At 46.8% G+C, this 8,370-nt stretch overlaps 1 non-coding gene across 1 annotated transcript; it reads right to left on the reverse strand.

Moving 5' to 3' along the window:
* Positions 1-8,065: 8,065 nt before the first annotated feature.
* TRNAM-CAU (transfer RNA methionine (anticodon CAU)) lies at positions 8,066-8,137 on the reverse strand. Its single transcript has one exon. It is a non-coding gene; the product is annotated as a tRNA-Met (tRNA).
* Positions 8,138-8,370: the final 233 nt, after the last annotated feature.

The following is an 8,370-nucleotide window of genomic DNA, read 5'->3' on the forward strand; positions in this document are numbered from 1 at the left end:
GCGTGCGTAGACATCAATGGTCTACTTGACCTTTGGCTTGGCAGAACTTGAAGGAGTAGTTGGCTTGTATCCGAGGAAGGAGAGGATTTTCTTCGAATGCGGTTTGGCAGCCTTGATCAAAGATTGCCACCTCTCCTTGCCGATCTTCTTCGTGTCGCCAGCTTTTGCCCAGTCGACGCTTTGCTGGCTCTCGGCGACCAAAGCTATGGTGCCTTCGACGCCAATCTTCAGGCTCTCCTGCCGGAAAGCCAACCCAAGATCTTCTTCAGGAATATAGCACTTTGCAAGCTCAGAGAAGGGTTCTGGCGCGCTTTTCTTCGGGAAGAAGCAGGGAAACAGGCGCGTAAATGCAGTCCGTGCATCATAAATATAGCGGCGCGCATCCCCATGAATTTCAAGGAGAGAAAGGGTGTCGAGAAGACGGTCCCCTTCAGGCCTCTCAAGTTCAAAATCTTGAACCATATTTCCTGCTGAAACAAATTTTGGGTCATGACCAAATACAAGGAGAGCTAATATTGGAAAGGACTCGAATAACGGGATTTGTGAACTTACTGACAAAGTGCTGATTCTGCGAATCCAGGCGGCCAATGACACCCTCTTCACGCGCAAGTTGTTGAGTTTTATTCTCGCTTAAGACGGTTTCAGCTTGGTGGAGCCTCTTTCGAAGCTCTTCAACAGATGTAGCATCTTGTTCAGCCTTATCGCGAGCTTTTTCGCTCTGCTCTAGTTTGAGGGAAAGATCATCGGCGCGCTTGTTAATTTTCACGAGAGCATATAGTGCAAGGGAACAAAGCAAAAAACGCTGAGACAGCCAGCAATATAGTTCCCTTGGTGAAAAAAAAGAAAGAAGGGCGTACCTTTCAAACCTTCGATAGTATCTCGGTACCCAATAAATTGAGTACCGAGGCTGATGAACTGCTTCATAAGAGGCTGCCGGAGAGCAAACAAGAAAAAGTTCAAAAAAATACGGGGGAAAACTCGACAGAAGACAATATAGCTGTAAGGGTACTTACGTCATCCAAAGAAGGAGTAGTCGAGCTCCCGGCTAGGAGGCCCTGCTCTTTGCCAAGTTCAACCCTCGCTCTCTTCGGCGAGGGGGCTCGGGGCTGGCGGCAGGAGGCGACGTTTCCAGATGTTGTGGAGGAGGCGAGGTTTCCTCCGATGCGTGTCGAGTTTCCGAAAGAACCAAAGTGTGTGATGTGCTCGTGGGAGCAGCCAAATTGGCAGCGGGTTCTTCTTCTTCGCCACTATCCACAAAAGATAGTATGAGAAAGTGTACAAACAATATGCAACAAAGTAAAAGAAGGTGGAGTAGCTTATGAGCTAACAATAGCATCCTCGTAAGGATTAAAGGCCTCCTCTTCCTCCTCCTCCTCCTCGGTAGCAGTTTCCTCGGCTGGTGATACGCGGTTTTAGAGGTGCCGGAGTTTTCAACATCACCCATTTTCCTCTTGTTCTTTGGGGAAACAGCGGGAGGGAGAGAATGTATCGACTCGGAAGCATCGGATTCCGTATCTTTTTCAGAGGAAGCTGCGGATTTTTGAGATCCTACGACTTCACTCTCAGGGCGAGAAGTACCTTGCGCATCGTCAGTAACGACGGTACGTTCATCAACCTCCCCACCTTCAGGAAGAGGAGGTAGGGAGGACAAAACTTGATGTTTCTGAAGAAGAAAATCATCAACAGAAAGTTCAGCAAAGATAGTAGTCGACAGTTTGCGCAAAAATAGCAGTCGAAAAAACATAATTGCGAGAGGCCAAGTCATTTACCTTGGGAATGGGATTGGTGGTGCTGTACGGCTCCACTCGGCAAGAGGATGGAACCGAATCTTTCTTGCTTAACGATGAAACACGACGGGCAAGCTTTTACAAATCCTTCAGAGAGAGATCTTTGGATATGAGGTCGACGTCTTTATCACCAACGTACATCCACAGAGGGTTTTTGCGAGCCTGCAGAGGATGCACCCTAATCCTAAGGAAGTGTGCAGTAATCTGAATACCCGATAATTCTTTCCCTCGGGTATTCTGCAGCTCGTGGATGCGCTTCATCAGTGCATCTGTCGCCGTTTTCTCTTCTTCGGTGACTTCTGCGTCCCAGGATCGGCGCCGAAATTTTTCTGCGCTACCGTCAAAGGGGGCGATGTTGTATTCCAGCAAGTCGGGGCATTCCTCGCGAATGTATAACCATCTCCTGCGCCACCCTTGGACGGAGTCGGAGAATTTGACGTCAAAATAATCAACGTCAGGACGAACACAGATAACAACAACACCTATATTGTAGGCGATATTGTGGGAGCTGTTGCGGCGAATGCAGAAAATGCGTTTCCACAGAGTTCAATTCGGTTGGGTCCCGAGAAAGCACTCACGGAGGGTGATAAAGATAGAAATATGGAGGATAGAATTGGGATTCAGCTGGTGCAGCTGCAACCCGTACACAAAAAGCAATCCACGAAGGAATTCATGGATAGGAGCGGAGAGACCGCAGATGAGGTGGTGGACAAAGGTTACCCGATATTGGATGGGGGGCGCCGGAAAGCTTTCTTCACTGGGGAAGATTAGCGCTCCCTCCTTCTTCATCAAACCAAGCTTCTTCATCAAGTTCGAATCCTGGTTTGAGATCTTGGATCTCTCCCACTCGGAAACCTCTAGATCTTGCGCCGCCATGCTTGTTTCGGGAGTGGTGTGCTTGGTGAGCCTCGCCCATGGTGGCATCAACATCGGCGTTGGAGAGATTGAGGAGGAGGACGAGCGCACGAGCTTGCTTGGTTGCAATGGAAGTTTTTGGACAGAGAGAGGATATGAGCGCAGCGCAGCAAAGGGGATTCCTAAGGAAGAAGACTATTTATGCCAGGCCAGCGAAATGCTGCACCGTTGGATGGTGGGAGAATGGATTTGATGCTCTACATGTGGTTCCAGGGGCAAAAACGTATTTTTACTATGAGGGAACTAGACAGGCGCTACAGCGCGCTTGCCAGAAAAAGTGGAGGATGTGTGTCCCCCACTTGCATAACGTGTCAAAAACCCCAGACTTTCGGCCCCACAAGTCAGTGACAGGACAGAACTCGCGTTTTCCCAATACAGCGATCGTGGCTATCGTCAATACTGACGTCATGGAAAAAGTTCGGCTGTAGTGCTGGGAGGATTGGTGACAGCAGAGTATTATTGGGAATTTCGGGAGATTTTGATAAAATACAAGTTTTTGCTCAAATGCTCGGGGGCTACTTTTATAAGGAGTTTGATAAGGAGATGATTCAAAAAAGACAAAATAATTGAGCCTACAGCCAAGTATAAATACTCGACTGTAGCCTCGGGGGCTACTCCCATCGGGAGCGCTGGTCGCGCACCCGATAAAGATGAAAGCAGTGGAAGTTGACAATATAGCGATAGCAGCATTAAAAAGGTGAGCCTACAACTAAGTACAAGCACTTGGTTGTAGCCTCGGGGGCTACTCCCATCGGGAACGCTGGTCGCGTACCCGATGAAATTTAAAAATACATAGTGAGCATATGTTCGAGTTATGGAATAACTCTTCATATACTCCCATCAGGTGGAAAAAATAAACAAAATACAAGTCATCCGTCGACTCGAATAAATGTGCTATTCCAGCAGCCGAAAAAGGCAATCGACAATATATTCTCAGAGCGCCTCAGTCGCGATTTAATCTCTGAATGCCGCAGAACTTTGCGAAGGTAAGACCCCGGGATCCGTCCTGCGCAGCGTGGCATCGCCTCTGACTGTGTTTTGCTTCTTTTTTCCGTATCAACAGATACGAAGAAAAATCCTAACGGACGCGTTAGGTACCCGATAAAACATAACTGGAATTCGACATCTGGTAAGACCTTAAGCGGCACATGTCGAATTACGCTAGTGTCCCGAGATCATGTCCAGGGACGTGATCTTGAAGTAGGTTTTTGTGGGATTGCCACAAGAGCAGTTAACTGGTACCTGGTCCGTCAGATGAATCATCCCCAATTACCGTTATCCCTGTACAATATACGATTGTTTTATGAAAGCTATTTACTGATTCGAAGAAATCATGTGATAATTATAAAGATGGAGATTTTCCCTGATTCTTCGATTCAAGCAAAATCTCGGGGGCTACTAACATAGCATCCCCAATGGGCATGCCGAAGATGGTACCCGGGGTTTTCGAAAGGCCCACGACCCGTAGTGTATGAAGCCCGGAAGCCCAATTAAGGGATAGTTTGGAAATATAGAGTTGTATTAGGAATACTCGACTTGTAACTATTACAGGACAAACTCAAAGAGTCTCCCGGACTTTGTAACTTGTACATCATGAAACCCTCGGTTCTACCTCCTATATAAGGGGGAGTCGAGGGAGAAAGAGGGCATCGATTTCATGGTCAGCACAACCCTAGTTTTCTAGCAGTCGAGTACCTTTCCGGCTGAACCCTCGAGATCTACTTGCCCTCTACTTCCTACTAAAACCCTAGTCTACAATCTGTAGGCATTGACAAGTCGATACCTTGTCACCACCCAAGCACACATACACAGTAATCCATGCATGAACAAGGCAATAGCATCACTGAGAGGCAACAACAGCATGAACCATTGCATCCTAGCCATTGGATCTTGTCCAATGAGCTATGGATAGCAACATCAGCACATATACACACTTGTGCATCATCTAGAGCAAGCAGAAGCCACAGCATAAGCTAGCATAAGCCATTCATTTAGCCAAGGATTAAACCAGTAGCTAGCCACTAGCATCTGATTGAGCAAATGGATCAATTAGATCAAGCCCTAGGCATAGCGGAGTCTCACAAGCATGCAGTGATCCAAGAATTGGATCAACTGAAGCGTATACAGGGCATAGATGAGCATCACTGACACCACAAGTGTCAGCAGTGCTAACCTAGGTCAATAGCAAGGCCATTAGAAAGCAATTGCATAGCAGAGGAGCACAACTGGATAGAACATATGAACAAGGACCGGTAAGCAACTGAGCAGCACATGGACATGAACCAATATGATAAGCTTAGCACAGGGAACCAGCAAGAGCTACACAGGCAATAGCATAGCACCAGAAAGCATGGATAGGATAGATCATGGCATCAGTAGGATTAGGCAGCAAGCACAGCAACACAACATCGGCATCATACGCATAGGGAGCAATAGGCACACCTCGAGTAGACGAGAAGGATGGAGTAGAGGAGGTGGCAGAAGCAGAGGAGAAGGTTACCCGGCGAAGATCGTGGAGGCAATCATGGCGGCACGGTGGCATGGCCAGCCACGGCGGCGCCAAACCGCGGCCAGTGCCAGACCACGCACCACCAGCGTGGGAGGCGGCGAGAGCCCAGGCATGGCGAGGAGGTGCAGATCGGCGGAGATCGCCAAGGGATCTGTCGGCATCTACGAGGGTCGAGCACGCACACGAGCCGTCGAGGAAGAAGGAGTCAGATCAACGCTGATGAGGAGGCGCGCCGTCACGCATTGCGTCGATTGAGACCCACGGTGAGCCCTAGCACCGCCGGAGTTGGCCGAAGCAAGGCGGCGGCCATGGCGACGGCGACATCGCCTCATGTCGCGGGAGGGTTAGGGTTAGCGAGTGAGAGAGAGACAAGTGAGGGGTGGGCCGACGAGTTCGGTTCCCACCGAACCATTTTGGGCAGGCCCAGGTGGTCTCGCCAAACGGGCTGCCTTAGAGGGCTGGCCCAATTGGGCCAGAGAGAGGCATTTTAGTCTTTTTTCATTTTTAAATAATCTGTGAATTCTACCAAATTCTAAATAATGATAAATACCTCTAAAAATCTAAGAAAAATGGAATTAATGAATTAAAAATTATTCTTAACAAGGAAAAAATAAAAAATGGAATATATAACAAAAGTTAAAATTTTGAAATTTTTGAATTTAAATATGAACGTGGAATTTTAAATTTGCAATTTTCCTTGGATTTAAAATCAAGGAAAATTCCAAATGAATTCAAATATTTGTTATTCAAATGTTTTCAAAGGGAATTCTATTATTCCAAGTCTTTTCTTTTAAAGATTAAGATTTTCCAAAAAGGAAATATCTCAATATTCCAAATTTCCTTTTTATTTCCAAAAATGAGGAAAACTCTATTATTTCAGATTATTTATTTGAAATAAATATTTTCCAAAGGAAAATTTCTATTACTCTTAAATCCTTTTCTTTTTAGAAAAGAAAACACTGCTAAAGGATTTAAAGAATTTATAAAATTATTACCAAAGGCAAATACTTAACTCAACCTTAAATCTTAAATCCGGGATAAGGGATTCAACATGAAATAATGCACTCATGCATGCATCATTTGGATTTTATAACATTGTTCTCCGGAAAATGATGCTTCTTTACAGAACCCGAGGTCCAGATTCCATCCAACACATCGAACTGCACTATCTCGCAGTCACCAGGCAAGTTCACTCTTGCTCATGTCATCTTGATTATTTTATATCAATTTACCCGCAAAAGTACTATACTTATCATTCCTGCATTAAAAATCAAATAATAGTTTTCCAATTATGAATATGACTATGTGGTGGGCAATGGACTCATGGTATGTGTCGATATGGTGGAGATTCCATTGCAAGGATTCTACTAATATAGCACTAATCACCAATGTCGTCTAGTGATTGTAGCGTCGTATAATTCACGTTAACCATGAGATCTATAATGGCTCTGGGAAAGTCAGTTGTATCTTTTCCCTCTTGCATATCAACGAACACTATAGGGCATGGCTGGGTGTTGGGATAACACCGCAGTAGGTTGAGAAATCCTTTAAAATCCCCATCTGTATGGATGAGAGGCTCTACCATCTATGAGGGATTGTCCATAGTACATCAGGGGTAAAGCCGTATGCTCGGGAGATGTCTACCGGGGATGTACGGATGGACAAAAGGGTGGGTATGCAGGGTCGCGGAGAAGGCAGTGATTGGCTTGGATCTTACACTTGGCCCCACACCAAGGAAGTGTGGACGAGAAACGCGTCTCGATTGGTATGAAGGATAAGTTCTCTTATGGAAAAAGTAACGTACCTCTGCAGAGTGTATCAAATTGTGGCTGTCACTCCCTGTTCCGGGAAGGGAACTACGAACGCGGCAGGGAATGAACTCCTTGAAGTTCTGTTCAACCTGTGAAGACTGGTGGAGATAATTTTCAGAATAAAATAAACTTTTTAAAGAAATGTTTTCGAAACATGCATTAACATGAGATTTTCTGATCAATGGTCGTAGCTAGTGCATCGAACATATTTTCTCTTTTGAACTTGGTGAGTACCTCGCCCGAACGGTTAGAAGATCGAATCACGCATCTTTTCGTCTGTACTTCCAGGTCAGCTCTCAAGGCGGTGGACTCTGGTCTTCAGTTATCTCCAATCTAGTAACAAGATGCAAGGGAAAACTTGTCACCGGCAGACCGTTCGCGCAGTCGTCGTCCCAAAGACCTAGGCGGAGAAAGAAGCCCGGGCAGTTTCAGCAGGTGTGCGCAGGCAAGGGCGATCAGCGTTACGCCGCGCTTTTCATTTGAAGCGGCAGCGAGTCTTGTCTCGCCTGGCTCGGCTTATCGCTTGTGTCCCCTGGACTGCCCGCTGCTGCAGAGGTGGCGTCTGCGCCGCTTTCTGCTTTTATCATGTCTGCCTCAGCAAACGGGAAAAGGCCGTGGAGGGACGAGGAGGAAGAACGACTGTTTGGGAACTTGGGCGGCCGATCGACCTTCGCGAACGCCGGCTCCGCGCGTGGAGAGCCCGGCCGGCCGAGCACCGCCGACGGGATCGTTTTGCTCGCTCCGGCCATGCATCAAGGTTGGTTTTATACACGCGCGTTGTCTGCATGAGTTAAATACTAGCTAGCCTAGCTTATACGTATATACCTACTACAAACCTTTACGCTGATCATAGGCGATCAGATTGAAGAAAACAGAGTCATGAGTCATGTAGACTGTAGAGCATGTGTATGTATGCCGGCCGGCAGCGTAAAGGTTTGCACTCGCATGCGATTGTTTCTCTTTGTACGTGGTACTGAAGAAGTAGTATATCCAGATAGAACAGGGCAAAACAAGAAAAACGGAAAATACCCGAGAAAAAAATATATCAGAGCCAGGTTTCGATCCTGGGACCTGTGGGTTATGGGCCCACCACGCTTCCGCTGCGCCACTCTGATTTCTGTTGTGAAAGCACAGTTGGTAATCTAAATATGCAAAGGGTGTGGAGATCAAAGTCACGCGTATCTTCTCACAGTTCAGTTTGAACAGAAGAAAAGGAGAACTTCTGGCTGGGGAGACCATTCGCACAGTCATCGCCCCTAGGTGGAGAAGAAGTGCGCTAGCTAAAGAATGGAGCCCTGGCATGTCCCATGGAAGAACGATAGGAATAGGACCATCTCATCCCGCGATT

This window comes from Lolium perenne, chromosome 4 (assembly GCF_019359855.2).
Source record: "Lolium perenne isolate Kyuss_39 chromosome 4, Kyuss_2.0, whole genome shotgun sequence".
Lineage (NCBI taxonomy): Eukaryota > Viridiplantae > Streptophyta > Magnoliopsida > Poales > Poaceae > Lolium > Lolium perenne.